Source organism: Equus asinus, chromosome 7 (genome assembly GCF_041296235.1).
Source record: "Equus asinus isolate D_3611 breed Donkey chromosome 7, EquAss-T2T_v2, whole genome shotgun sequence".
Classification (NCBI taxonomy): Eukaryota; Metazoa; Chordata; class Mammalia; order Perissodactyla; family Equidae; genus Equus; species Equus asinus.
In genome coordinates, this window is record NC_091796.1 from 67,606,718 (window position 1) to 67,621,832 (window position 15,115).

A 15,115-nucleotide genomic window follows, 5' to 3' on the forward strand; every position below is an offset into this window, starting at 1 on the left:
CTAGAATCCCGGTCTCCTGTCTCTGATGTCTCTTGTCTCTGACGTGCTGCCTCCAAATATCAATGTGACGCTTCCTACTCAGGGTTTGTTTGCCCTGAGGGACTGTCTTTCAGGGACCCGGTGACTGTAGTCCAGCTCCTTCCTGATTTGGGCTACACATCAACTCATGAGGCTGAGTTAGAGTTGGGGGAAAGATTTTCAGGTGGACGAACTGGGGGCTGAAATGTAAATCACCGATGTCATATGTAACTTAAAGAATAAGAGAGAAAGAAAAGCAGGGAGAAGGAGAGCGAGAAAGAAAGGAGGGAAAGAAGGAAGGAAGGGAGGGAATTCCAGGGGTCTGTGCAAGGGTTACGCCAGTGACATTTCTGAAAGATAGACTTATTTAGCACATGTCTAGCAATGTTCGCTAACATCTGCTTCTTAATATTCTTCTTTATTAGTAAAATTTCTCAAAAATACTATTATTGTGTTAAATTCTTCCTAGCTAATATATTATATGGTGCTAAGATACTATATATAAGGATAAAAAGAAAAAAGAAGGAAAATGCATCTTATTAGCTTAATTATTCATTCGTGTACTCAGTGATCAATTTGACAAATATCAAACCCCATCTATGTGCCAGGCGCTATACTAGATATACAGTGTGATATCTTGGAGCTTATAGTCTGGTGATAATTATTGATTGTGATAACAGTGCTCCAAAGAAGACAAACAGGATGATGTGATAAAGAGAACCGCGGGAGGCTGGGGGATCCTTAGGAGAGCTCCTTCAGATGGAGTGGTCAGGGAGAGGCTCTCTGAGGAGGTGGTTTCTTAAACTGACACTTGAAGGATGATAAGGAGCTAGAGTCCCGTGCAGAGCTGCGGAAAGTGCATTTCCGAAAGCAGGAACAGAAAGCCCGGAGCCCTGTGCTTGATGTGTCCCTTGTGTCCGCAGCACGGTGACCAAGCAGTTGGGGGCGGGGAGAATGGTATGAGGTGAGGCTGGGGGTTTTACTGGCTTTGAAGGCATGCTAAGGGTTGGGACTATATTCTAAGGGCAACATTAAGCATTGAAGCCATTGAAGAGAGACTGGTAGAGAAGATTTTTCTAGGAGAAGTCTGCAGTCCTACCCCTGAACCTGTTCTTATCCTACAGGCCCGGTCTACAGCAGCAGTGCTACCAGAACCCTCAGGGGCCATTTGTGCCGCATCAGAAAGTTTCTCACCCTCTGCAAATGCACAGACTTCAAAGTGGGGATTCATTAGCACTCTTACATGCCAAGTAGTATATTGTCTAGTACTGTTGTCTAGGCGTCTTAACCCAAGATCAATAAAGTTATCCAGAAATGGGAATGCAACCAAGATTAATTGAAAAGGAGAGGACATGAAAATAGGAAGAAGCAGGCAGATTGTCTCTGACTACAGGGGTGGAGAGGATTTGTTATTAAGCAGAGAAGAGGTTTCAATTCTAATTGTTGTTTGTATCTTCAGCCTTAGTGTTTTGTCAGGAAATGGGCAGAAGGAGCCACTGGTATGTGACTGAAGCTTTTCTGCGTTACGGTTTACTGTGGAATCAACTCTGCAGGCTGGGATTTGATTTGGCTGTGACTCTGGTCAGGGCAAAAGAAGTGCAATGTGTCTCTCTTTCTGTTGTGATCCATGGTGATGTCCGCACGACAACTACTTCAGTGAAAAGTGAAACCTTTTAGTCCATTATCAGGTACTTTGCAATGGTCAGACATCATCACAATATATGACTCACAGGTTTCAACTGTCAGCTGAATGTGTTGGCACTGATTTGTGAGTGTTCACTGGGGATAGTCACAGATGTACACGTGACCCTCACAGGATGCTCACCTAACGCACGGCTGCATGGTATACAGCCAGGAGTCCACTTTCTTTTTAAAATAAAATATACAACTCTCAGCCTAAATTCCTTATTTGTTGGGAGTAAAGAACCAAATAAATTTTAGAAAAGGAGTAGTTGTTGAGTGACATATTTAATTTGCTGCACTGTTGGAGAGAAAAAGATTCAACGCCAACTCAGCCTTACAATCAGAGCTTCTTTAGTTGTTGAAGGTATATATCGAAGGGCACACATATGGCTAACCCAGACATACCATAGCTTGTCAAGAATCCCTGTTCAAGAGTGTTTCCTGTGGAGACAGTGAGAGAACTGGTTCATTTGAGTAAATGTGGCTTATCTTTGTGCTTCTTCCAGAATAACCACCTTAGCTCTATTTTAATAGTCTTACAATAATAACACAGTGATTCCATGTGATAAAGTAAGCTTTCGGACCCACCATGTCAGCTCGGCTTTAGGATCTATTCATGTAACAATCGTAAGCTCAAATACCTAACCACTTGTTGGTAAAAACACACATAGCAAAAAATAAATCTTATTTTAAAAATGTTGATTTCCCCATTTTGCTGTCTGGATTTGAGTGTTTTAGATCACATTGCATAAGGCAAGCACTTGAAAACTAAAGCATACATAAGTTACTTCACACTATCTTTTATTGCTTTTTAATTTATTTAATTTAAAAATGAAACTCTGTCCTGTGGTTAATGCTAAGAAAAAGTATAAAATTTTTTTTTCTTTTTGTGGAAGGTTAGCCCTGAGCTAACATCCTCTGCCAATCCTCCTCTTTTTGCTGAGGAAGACTGGCCCTGAGCTCACATCCATGCCCACCTTCCTCTACTTTATATGTGCGATGCCTGTCACAGCATGGCTTGATAAGCAGTGTGTAGCTCTGTTCCCGGGTCTGAACTGGTGAACCCCGGGCTGCGAAAGCAGAGCATGAACTTAACCACTGTATCACCAGGCTGGCCCTTGAAAAAGTATAAAAGTATAAACGAGAACAGCTGGAAAAGCTATGTTCCCCAGCTGTTGGCCTGTATCCTAAAACTATCAGTCCTTAAAATGAAAAATCAATTAAAATATTTTTTAAATGGCTGACTGAAGTTTTCTTTCTTTATTCATTAATAAATAGCTTTGTGTGCCTACTGTGTGCAGGCAGAGGGCCAGCATCCAGGGATACAGTGAGGAGAACAACCCAGTTTATTTTAGGAGAGGTTTGATGGTGTAGAATTGGAATAGGACACAGTCCAGAGAGGCACAGAAGGCTTCATAGAAGCTGGTGATTTTAAACCGCCAGTAACTGAGCAGGAGCATCCTTCACGTCGGTAATGATGATGCTCTGTTGTTAAAGGGACTCCCTCAAGTTGCCTCACTGCATGTCCCTCAATGACGACACTCACAGTTCTCTACATGCTCCACCACTGAGTCAGCAACTAGCATTAGGCTCCTTTTTCCTTTTCCACGGATTGATTTCAACTAGGAGAATTTTGTAGCTTCTCCTGTCCTAATGTTTTGGCATATTTGTCTCTTCCTCAGAGTAAAGCTTTCTCTGAGAACACCCTCAGCCTGAGTGCTGTGGGGACAGAGATGGGTGGTGGTGGAAGGGGAGACAGTAGGTGCGGAGGGGTTGAAAATTCTCTTGGAAAATAACTTCTCTCCCTGGATGCATTCTCTTCCATTACTCTGCATTCCCTTGGATCTGCTCTAGTCCTGCCATTTGGTGAAAGCTCACAGAAGATGTGGCTGCCACTGTGGGGAGAATGCAGAGTTTTGGTGACTCAGAAAATAACCATGTGGCATTCACACATCTTTATTTTGTCCAAAGAGAGCTCACAATAATTCAATCACGAAGTTGGTGCACTGAGATAAACACCTATACAACTGTGAAGCAGATTTAAATTTGTAGTTGTTGTTTTTTGCTTCCTATACGAATGAATATAATAGAGTTTCCTTTTTTTTTTAATGCTTTTTGGTGAGGAAGATTGGCCCTGAGCTAATATCTGTTGCCAATCTTCCTCTTTTTTTTTTTTCCCTCCCCAGAGCCCCAGTCTTGGTTGTATATCCTAGTTGTGCATCATCCTAGTTCTTCCACGTGGGATGCTGCCACAGCCTGGCGTGGTGAGTAGTGTGTAGGTCTGCGCCCAGGATCTGAACCTGTGAACCCTAGGCCACCAAAGCGGAATGTGCAAACTTAGCCACTCTGCCACACGGCAGCCCCTAGAGTTTCTTTTAAGAAAATTCTCACGTCTGCCATTTTGGGTGATTGCTCTGCCAAATATTTTGGAGACCTTAAAGAAGGGTGTCTGGGTAGAATTGTTAGATAAAATACTGGAGGCCCAGCTAAATTTGAATTTCAAATGAACACAAATAATTTTTTAGTATAAATATGTTCCATGTAATGATTAAGCCATGCTTATAGTAAAAAAATTATTCATACCATCCTTTTATTTACTAACTCTGGCAACTCTATGCCCGGGCAATGCACACTGGAGTCTTCATATTATGGTATAGATAGATACATAGGGCAATCATTTTAGATACATAGGGCAATCATTTTAAGGCACTACCGTCAGCACAATTTGGTGCCATTAATAGCAGCACCATACAAACTGTTTCTGAAGCACCCACATGCTCGTCAGAATTGTGCTGGTTGCCATGCCAAGGCAGTTACGTGGACAGGGTCCTTTCAATTCAGGAAGACAATAAGGGACAATATCAACAGTGAGGGACCAGATAAAAAGCAGAGGAAACATGAAAACCTTGGCAGACATCAAAGGAGTATAGACAATAAATAAAGTACTTCTATTCTGTAGACAGCTCGTGTTAGGAACTGACACAAAACCACAGACATTTCTCGGGGGTCACTGGGCAACTGTTGACATCTTCTGTTTGGAGGCAAAACAACGACTTAGAAGTAAAAGAATCTGTGCTTCACTGAACTCCCAGAATTTCCCCAACTCAAGCATCACCTCAACCCCTCAACTCTGCAAGACATTTCACGGGGTTAAAAAGTTAGATGTATATATAAAAAGGGATACAGGCGCGTACATTACTATGCACACATAAATAAATAAGAGGCAATGAAACCAGGGATGTAATCAGAAAATTCTCACCTATTTATATGTAACGGATCTGGTCCGTTTGCCATCAGTAACGAATGGCACTGATAACTAAGTTCAGAGCAACTGTGCAGATGCTGCGCTGTGGCTCAGATCACTGCAATGACCCAGTGCACTGGACGACAGCCTGGTGAAGGCACAGTCGGCAACCAGCTTACCAAACTTTAGAAACTGAGGTACATGACTGATTCAGAATGTCCATATGCAGGATTGAGGTGGCCTGAGAGGTCATCAAGGATTATCTGTACAATCTTCCATATTCTTTTCTTACTACAAAAGTAATGTATAACCATTGTAGAGAGTTTAAGAAAACAGGTACAATGAAAGATAAAAAGCAAACATAATCTCCCACCTCCGAATTCCTCTTTAAAATTGTTAATAATGACACGTTTCTCACACCTCCACAAGATCAGAAAACAACCTATCAAATTTCCGTCTATTCACCACAAACATTGAATATATACATATCATTATTATGGTTACTTCATTTAGATTTCTACTTTTTAAAGAGTTTCCTATTTTTTTTTTAAAGATTTTATTTTTTATTTTTTCCCTCTTTCTCCCCCAAGCTCCCCAGTACATAGTTGTATATTCTTCGTTGTGGGTCTTTCTAGTTGTGGTATGTGGGACGCTGCCTCAGCGTGGTTTGATGAGCAGTGCCATGTCCGCGCCCAGGATTCGAACCAACGAAACACTGGGCCGCCTGCAGCGGAGCACGTGAACTTAACCACTCGGCCACGGGGCCAGCCCCAAGAGTTTCCTATTTTTTAAAGGAATAAAATATAACGGATACTGCTCATGACACGTCTTCATCCTGCATCTCTTCCCTTCCCTTTGCTGGGGCGATCACTGCCCTGAAATCGTGTGTCGTCCCATGGACACTTCTACATACGTGTATAGATGCATAAACCATTGTTCTGTGTTAAAACAAAAGGAATACTGCACATCCTCTTTGGAATTTATCTTTTTCACTTACTATCATGTTTTTGAGATTTGTTTATATTAAAACATGAAGATTTAACGCATTCGTTTTAATGGCTGTACAGTTTTCCTTGAATGAATGTGTCCATTCCAATCCTAAGAATATTTGTACATTTTTCTCTAATACAAACAGTATAGAATGGGTGTCTCCAAGTACACACGTTCAAGAACGTTTAAAGAGGACACCTAAAAGTATAATTAGTACCAGTTGCAAAATATGGAAACCTGCAGTTTCTAGGCTTTGAAATTGCTTTTCAGAGTGTTGTACCAATTTATACCTCCACTAGAAGTATAATGGTTAATTGCCCCACATCTTTAAAAACACTTGGTATTATCAGATAGTAATGCTTGCCTATCTGATGAGTGTGAAATAGTCTCTCATTGATTTAGCTTGTATTTCACTAATTGTTAATGAAGTTGAGCATATTTTTCGCATGTCTATTTACCATTCAAATTTCTTGCTTTGTCAACAACTTATTCATAATTTTTGCTTTACCGTTTTTTTCTTTTTTCTCACTTGTTTTGAGGAATTTTTTGTAAGGCTTGAATCCGTATCCACTGTTACACCATTTGCAAACATTTTCATCTAATCTGTGGCCTATATTTTATTTTGTTTATGACATCATATCAAATATTTAAATTTAAGGTAGTAAAATTGAGTCAGATTTTCCTTTCAGGTTTGTGCTTTTCATGATTTATAAGATATCTTTCTCCACCGTAACGATAGTCTACGTTTTCTTCTGAAAGTTTTGCAGCTCTTTTACATTTAGGTTTTTGGTTCTTCTGGAATTATTTTTTGTTTATGGTATGAGATAAGGATTCAGTTTTATCTTTGGTTGAATGGACATGTTTCCCCATGGCTTTGTAACGTCACCTCTTGTATGTCAAGCACCCATAGGAATGAGAATCTGTTTCTGGGCTCTCTGTTGTGCTCCACGGTCTGTCTGTCTGTCTGTCCCTGCTGTAATGCCATTCTGTTGGGAGCGAGCTTCCTCTTCTCGTGCCTGCTTCCTCCTCCTGCTCAGGGATGGTCTAGCCTCTCGTAGCTCTCTCTTCTCTCATATAATAGGGGTTGTAGCAGTCTTTGAAAAGTCATGGTGAGGTTTTGATTGACATTGCATGTAATTTTTACGTTAATTTGGAGAGATCTTACTGTGTTGTCTTTACTCTATAGCTATCTTTAATGTATTGGTCATTTCAACTGTTAATATATCACTCTTCTTTTTAGTTTTGTTGTGCTATTTAATAAAGTTTCCTACTTTTTCCATAAAGTTTTTTTGGTTTTGTTGCACATTTTCCCTATGTTCCTTATAGTTTCTGAAGCTATTGTAAATGGAAAACTTTAAATGCCATTTTCCAAGTCTGTTGTGGTTGTATAGAGATGCAATTAAATTTGGGTATATTGACCTATATTTAGTAACCTTGTTGAACTTTTAGGGTTTTTCTTGAACCAATCTTGCTGTCTTTGAACAACGACAGCTTCATTTCCTTCTTTTCGATTCTCACACCTTTTGTTTTCCTCCCTTGTCTTACCATGCTAACTAGAGCCATCAGTACATTGTTGAATAGAAATGCTGCTGGTGAGCATCTTTGTATTATTCCTGATTTTAAGGGAAGTGCTTATAATGCTTCACCATTAAATGTGATGTTTGCTATAGGTTCATGAGGTTCATGAGGTTCAGGAAGTTTGCTCATCTTCCCAGTTTGTCAAGAGTTTTTAGTTTTGTGAATTAAATGATGGGGGGTTGAATTTTATCAAATATTTTTTGTACATCTAATGAGGTAGTCATATGGTTTTTTTCTTTAAACTATACTTTTCTTTTTATCATATTACCCCTGTCTGCATTTCCTGTCAAAAGTGAAGAGAATACCAGCTTCAAAAAATAAGTTGGAGAGTTTCTCCTCTTTTCCTCTTTTTGGATCAGTTTGTATAAGATAGAATTTATTTATATTCTGAAAGCCTGGTAGAATTTTGTAAAAGGTCTGAGTCTGGTATTTTTGTTTGCTTGCTTTGTGGATAGATTTTTCACAACTGATCCAATTTCTAAGAAATGCTGTGGTCTTTAGTTTTCTATTTCTTCTTGCATAGGCTTTGGTAGGTTTTGTTTTCAAAATAAAATTTCCATTTTATCTATGTTTTCAAATTTGTTGGCATGAAGCTATTCATAGTATTCTCGCATGATTTATAAAGCCTCTTATTTATCCGTGCTTATGTTCTCTTTCTTATTAGATACAAAGTAGGAAATATGAGAAGTAGAGAAAAATTGAGACGATTATAAGGCCTAACGCTCATCTGTCTGCACTTCATTCTGAGTGTTCCTGCTCACTGGTTATCACTCCATTTGGATCTAGTCTACTATGTAACACATCATTGAGATATTTTTTAAAAAGTGAAAATTTTATTCCTAGAAGTTTTGTTTTTTTCCTCATCTCTGCCTATACTTTTTTCATAGTGCCCTGTTTTTGTGATTTCAGTTCCTTCTTATACGATTTAAAACATATTTATTATATAAATTTCTTGGGGGTCAAATACTGTGGGTTTTTTGGGTTTGTGTGTCTATTGTGGTAAGATAGCATTGTTTATGATGGGCTTTGACCACGAACTCATCTCAGTGGACCTTACCCGAGGGAAGCCTGTGGGGCCTGGGCTGAGGGATGGGCCCCAGAGCTGGCGCTTTTCCCAGCAGCTAAGTGGCGTCACGGGGTGGTTGAGGGCCAGCTTAAGGGCCGCCTGCCACTGGCCTAGAACACTTTTTATGTCAGTTTCTACATTTGGGGTTCCCTGACCTTGTGGCATGAATTCCAGAGGCTGTTATTTTTCTACCGAGAGCTCAGGAAGATTCAGGTAAATTTCTTTATCATTTCTCGGTGTCATTGGGTAGATGTTTTTCTAGTCCCTCCTTTCCTTGAAAGTCAGAGTCCTGGTTTTATGCCAGTTTAAACTCCCCACTTTGTACTCACCCAAAATCTTGTCCTCTGTTCCCCTCTGGGTGTTCAAGTCACGCCTCCATGTTCCACCGGCCTGTCCTCGTCCTTTCTTTCTTAAATGCTTATGTATGTCTTTAAATCTTTGCATATTTCATCTCACTTTTCTCGGTGTTTGGAGGGGGACGGCCTGGAGGTTATCTTGTGTCCATCTCACCAGAGCACGTCTTTGCCCAGGTTACTGTTTCAGGAAACAGAAGTCAAGTTATCTGCTTGCGCCTGAGCTGTTTGTATACCTGCCATTCCTCAAGCCCCTGGGGCTGGGGGGCTCCCAGGCAAACCTCGAAAGTGGTGAAACTCATCTTTAGCACCTTCTCATCCAGAGCTTTCTCTCCCAGCCTCCTGTCCTCTGCAGCATCTCGTTTGTCCTTCCTCACTGGGCCCTCCCCTTCGAGAAGGCTCCAAGCTCCTTCTGGGACTTGTCGCTATGCACTCTCCCTGCTTTGTGTGGACATGTGCCTCACCAGTCTCTGCACGGTCCAAAGTGTCCAGGTGACAATTAGCTAATCTGATAAGCTCATTCGTGCTAATGTGCTAATGGAAGAGGTCTACAGAAGATGGCTGTCCTTCCCTCGCCGCCTCCTCGGGGCCCTCTTCTCCTGCCAGGTGACATATGTGCATAGCAGCAGTCACCTTCTAGAGACCGTGACCCGGCCGTAGTGGTCTAACCTGGAGGATTGACATTAATGGAATGAGATTTTTTTAAGTCAAGTAGGAGGGACAGCTGAGTTGAGGCGGGCAGGAGAGGGGAGAGTCAGGCAAAAATGACCCTCAGATCATGACACGTGAGTGTCCACTCACATGGGGGTTGCATTAACCCTTTTTATACCTGAACTACAGAGAATAAAGAGGATTTCTCAGAACACCCATTTACGAAATCAAAATTATTCTTATTGAAAACCCTTCCACAAAACAAGAAGTGGAACTCAGCAGAACCAAAGCATGTGGGGTTCTTTGCTACGTGTTCTGATATTTCCATTTTGCTGAGTCTATAGGAAGTCTACACTCCTTGAAGGGATGGACAGGACAGAGATGAGTCCTTAAATTTGAGGCCAGAGCTGGCAAGGTTGGCTTTAGACAGAACACAGAAGGACTGGTCACTGGTTTTCTTCTGTCCTTCTGGGCCTCGTTCTATTGGGTCTCAGTCTTTGAAGAGTTAGGGTGTCAGCTCCGGGGAAGGGGTACAGAGCTGCTCCAGGCTCATGGGGAGCCGCAAGGGGATTGCACCTTTGAGCCCCAGGATAGGAGCCATGTCTTGTGCGAAAGAATATCTAAGTACGGCATATTTCTTTTTTCTTTCCCTGTGTTTTCATAAAGTAGAGGTTTTGGCCTGGAGGTTACTATGCTATGGGGCCCAAGGAGAAGGTAGACTCTGATGGTTGTGTGTGTTCTGGCCGGTGGGTGACAGTTAGTGCTGTGAGGACGCCGCGTTGGATAGAAAGCCATGGTGGCTAGCTTCCCTCTCCGCTCTCCGTGCTCTCCTCCGGCATCCTTCCTGCGGGTTTGGTGCAGGCTGGCTCCCCGACCCCCGAAAGTCTTACTTCTCTAAAAGACCCTCTCCACACAGCCATCTCGTTCTTTGGCTCCTGATTATCTGCTCCTTCCATCCTTGCCCTGGGCTCCTCCTCTCTCCCTTGCCATTTCTTTACGCTCTGCCCAAACCTTTGTAAAGAGTCTTTTTATTAAACTCTCCTCAAAGTGTCCTAATTTGAGTGTGCCATCTGTTTCCTGCTGGGAAGCTGACTGATAAAACACCCAAATTCTTCGTTTTATTTTTATTATTTTTTTCTTAAAGTAAGAGGTAATTTTTTTATTGTGGTAAAATATACATAAAGAAATTTGCCATTTTAACCATTTTTAGATGTACAGTTCAGCGGCATTAAGTACATTCGCAGCATTGTTCAACCAGCACCACTATTCGTCTCCAGAACTTTTTCATCAGCCCAGACGAAAACTCTGTACCTACTAAACAATAACTCCCCATGTCTCCTCCCCCAGATCCTGGTGACCACCTTTCAACTTTTTGTGTCTATGAATTCGACTTTTCTGGGTCCATCACGTAAGTGGAAATGTACATTTGTTCTTTCACGTCTGGCTTATTTCACGTAGCATAATGTTTTCAAGATTCTTAAAAGGTATAAGTAAATTGGTACAATAGTTAGGTCCATAGGGGACAACATTTGTTCCCCTCTATAAGCTTATAAATCTTTGAGATATTTGTGAGCAACTTTCCATGGAAAGCAACTATGATATAATCAATGTCTTGATTCTTTAGTGGTAAGAAATTATTGATTCCTTAGTGGTAATAATCTAGTTTCTTCCCAAGAGAATTTTATGAAGGAGGACCAAACAGTGACCAATAATACCTTCAAATGCTATCAGCTGTGCAATTGTTGTAATATTGAAAAATGTATTCAAATCTCCATATTCCTTGAAAGGGCCTTTAAAACTATTGTGGAAGATCTTTTTCTTCCAAGTTGTATTAACAGTCATTGATAAATGAAGGTGTAAATACTGCAGAATCCAGAAGTGCTCACCCTGGGTCTTCTGAACATGCCTCAATTCCTAAGCTACTCTGTCACATGAGCAATAAAGATCACTTGTGTCATGTGATGTAGGCTGTTAAAGCTTGTTAAAAACTGTGTTCTAATGGACTTCGAATGATACCACGCTTTACAGAATATGCAAGCAGGTAACTCTCCGACAGCCTGAAGAATCTTTGTTCTGTCCAGAATTTCAATTTCCTGGTTTCTGTATTTTATTAATGCTGTGGGTCAAGGTGTTGAGTGAGAGAATGTCCTAGTTATCTATTGTTGCAAAACAAACCATCCCAAAATTTAGTGGCTTAAAGCAAATTTTATTACCACCTCTCACAGTTGTGTGGATTGGCTGGTCTTAAGTGGATGGGTCTAGCTTGGGGTCTCCTACGTGGTCGCAGTCAAATGGTGGCTGGGGCTGGAGTCGCCTGACAGCTTCTTCACTCTCCTGTCAGGCATCTGGACTAGAGGATGGCTGGAACGGCCGAGGGCTGGGCAGACTTTCCTCTCTTCACGCCGCCTTTCCACTGGCTAGCTTGGGCTTTTTCACAGCATGGCAGTCTCGGGGCTCAGACTTCTTACCGCTGGCTTCCTCTAGAGCGAGCATTCCAAGAAGGCCTACACCGAAGCTGCAGGGCTTCTTCTGACCAAGCCTCATGAGCCCCAGAACATCACTTTCGTCACATCCTATTGGTCAAGAAGGTCAATAATTTCAGGCCAGATTTAAGGGGAGGAGAATTAGACTCCAGCTCTCAACTGGAGTAGCAAAAAGTTTGTGGCTGCTTTTAATCTGTCACAGGAGTCTTAAATCTCAGCCCTGCAACTCTCACGCTCTGGGAGCTTAGGCCCGTCCACCTCTTGCTCTCTCTGAGAATTAGTTGCCTCATCTGTAAAATGCCAAAAATTTAACGAACGATCTTAAAGACTCTTTCGCTTTCAATTTATCTAGAGTGGATCTTCACAGTTTTAGTGTCCAGGATCTTTTTTTTTCTGGGCCTATATAAGTATAAAACTTGAATTGGACAAAATATGCCAATATAGGATTTCATTATGAATGATGAATTCCTTATGGATTTTCTTTACTGCTTGGTGCTAGCCAAAAGCTTACAAAATGGCAATGTCGAGCAGGAGGTATATTCTGAAATGCGAGGAGCAGTGCCCTGGTGGACGTGTTGATTCCAGTTCTCTGAACCAGGGTGGCTGGCACTGGCGGCTTTTCAGGAATCTGATGCTCACTGAACACTCTTAGCTAGTTCTGGGTGAAGCAGGGAGCGTGGCAGATGTGATTGAGGTGGATGTTTGAGCCTGGGAGATGGTCAGAGCACGCTTCTCTTTAGGAGTCTCCATTTTGTGTGTTCAGAGGAGGATGAAAGCCTCTCAGATATCAGTCCCTACAATGAGACCCCCTCTTTGGGTTTCAGGGACACAAGAACAGCCCGTTTAATTAGAGGCCCTCGCCAGGTTCCTGGGCAAAGCCCAGGGTCAACTGTGTACCAGTTACACCTGAGAGTTACATTTCATTGCCTGCACTGCCCAGATTTTTAAAACCAGAATCTCAGATGTGTAAATATTTAAAAAACAAAAAATACATAAGACAGAAAACAAGAAGTTCACCAGCCTGCTGAAATACTTTAATTAGTCGGAACGAGACTGTCTTCTACTCTGCTTCTTCCAAAATAAACCACTGTGACAAAGGGTAGTGAAACAGACAAATACCAAGACTTCTCCACAGCAGAGCCTGGGGTGGCCTATCCAACAGCCTTTCCCCCTTTCTTCCCTGTGTATAGAACCCCGATCTTGTTCTGAAATCTACCCCGTTCCTAAAGTTAGGGTAACTCCTGATCAGTGTCTATCAGTCACGGCGACCCCATTGGCAGTCTCTAGTTTACGAGTGGGCATGGGACCCAGGTCTGACCCATAAGACGTGAAGGGAAGTCTGCTTGGGGCCTCTGCAAAAGGTATTTTCCCTCTTAAAACAGTGCTCAAGAAGAGCTGTTCCTCTTCGGCCAATGGATGTTGCTGTGTCTGAATGCAATTCCCAGACTGTGTTATCGCAGCCATCTCGGCCTAAAGTCAAGCAGACACACTGAGGATGGCAGAGCAGAAAGACGAAAAGAATCTGAGTCCTCGATGGTGTTGCTGAGTCAATGATTCAAGCAGCTGTGGCACCACCATCCTCTGAACTCTTCACGTGTGTGCTAGTAATTTCCTCCTTGTTTAGGCCAGTTTAATTGGAGACGTCTATTCCTTGAAGCCTAAAATATGCTAATTATCCCCTTCTCACACATGGCAGGAAAATATTGGCATACCTAATATCTCCCCTTCAGCCATGCCTGGGCTGGTCCTGATTTCTTCTGAGACCCGAAAAAAGAAAATATGCAATGACATAACTCAATGGGACTGTGTCCAGGGTGTGAAGTGGCTGTGTCCTGACGTAGCCCCAAATCTTGAGAAGAATGATATTGACAGTCACAATGACGGCTGAGCCTGAGTGCGTACTCTATAAGCAGACACCATTTTAAGTGCTTTAAATGTGTAAGTCATTTCATCCTCCTAAAACCCTGTAAGGTTGATGCTATTATTATTCTCACTTACCTGGGCTGATGATGAGGCACAGAGAGGTTAAGTAATATGCCCGAGGCTGCATATCTAATCAGTGGTGGAACTGGGGGATAAACTCAAGCTGCCTATTCAAGAACTCACTGTACAATCCCTGTGCTCATTGGCTTTTCTGCTCCGAGGAAGGACATCCCGCCTCCCCATTGCTACCAGCAGCCCCAGGGGAGGCAGAACATTCTTCCTGTTTTCAAGGGAGCTTTGTGAATAACCATACCTGGTTTCAAATATCCATTATTTGGGGTCATTCATTCATTTAGCAAACATTTATTCAACACAAACTATGTTCTAGGCCTTGAGTAAAGATGAAGAAAACCTAGTTTCTGCCCTCAAGCCACTTAATCTAGTGGAGGGACAGATTCGTAATCAAACATTTATCATACATCATACTCAATGCTTTAGTCGAGATAATAATCATATTTAGCCTTTGAGTCTTGAGGCTGTGTCAGAGTCTTAAAGATGTAACACATATTAACTGTTTAATCATCACAAAATCCCTATTTTTCCAAAGGAACCAAGGAAGAGCTCAGCCCAGCATCCCACAGCCCATCAGTGGCAGAGCCGAATTTGAATCCAGACAACCTTGCTTTCCACGCTTTCCGGAAAGCATTATGCTAGGGGGTGTGCAAATCCCTGTGGGAGCAGGGGAGCAACTGCTTCCAGCTGGACAAGACAGTGGCAAAGGAGGGAACTGGAATACTTCATAGATGAGACGACTTTGTAATTGGACCTTGAAGGGTAAATATAAATGTGGTGCCAGGAAGGGAACACCAATCAAGAACTGAAACAAGAAGAAGAAGGAAAAAAACAAGAGGAGGAGGAAGAAGAGAAGGAGAAAGGAGAAGGAGAAGATGAAGATGAAGATGAAGATGTAGAATAAGGAGGAGGAGCGGGAAGGGCATTAGGGCATTCCAGGAACAGCACGGGCAAGGATAGCAGGACTTCAGGGAACCATAGGGTGTTTGCAGAGAGGTAAGTTCTGTGTGGCTCCCTCGTAGTGTGTGGAGGATGGAGGAATGGGAGAGGAGGC

General features: G+C 42.2%; 1 long non-coding RNA gene across 11 annotated transcripts in view; it reads left to right on the forward strand.

The window, feature by feature from the left end:
• Positions 1-15,115, forward strand: part of LOC139045691 (uncharacterized) — a 222,856-nt gene that overhangs the window by 42,085 nt on the left and 165,656 nt on the right. For 9 of the 11 annotated variants that reach the window (XR_011504607.1, XR_011504600.1, XR_011504599.1 and 6 more), the window contains one exon: positions 10,931-10,991. The exons of 1 other annotated variant lie outside the window; for it this stretch is intronic. This is a non-coding gene — a long non-coding RNA (uncharacterized lncRNA). Of the gene's footprint in view, positions 1-8,709; positions 8,793-10,930; positions 10,992-15,115 lie in introns of those variants that run through there. One more of the 11 variants, XR_011504608.1, reaches the window with a different exon arrangement.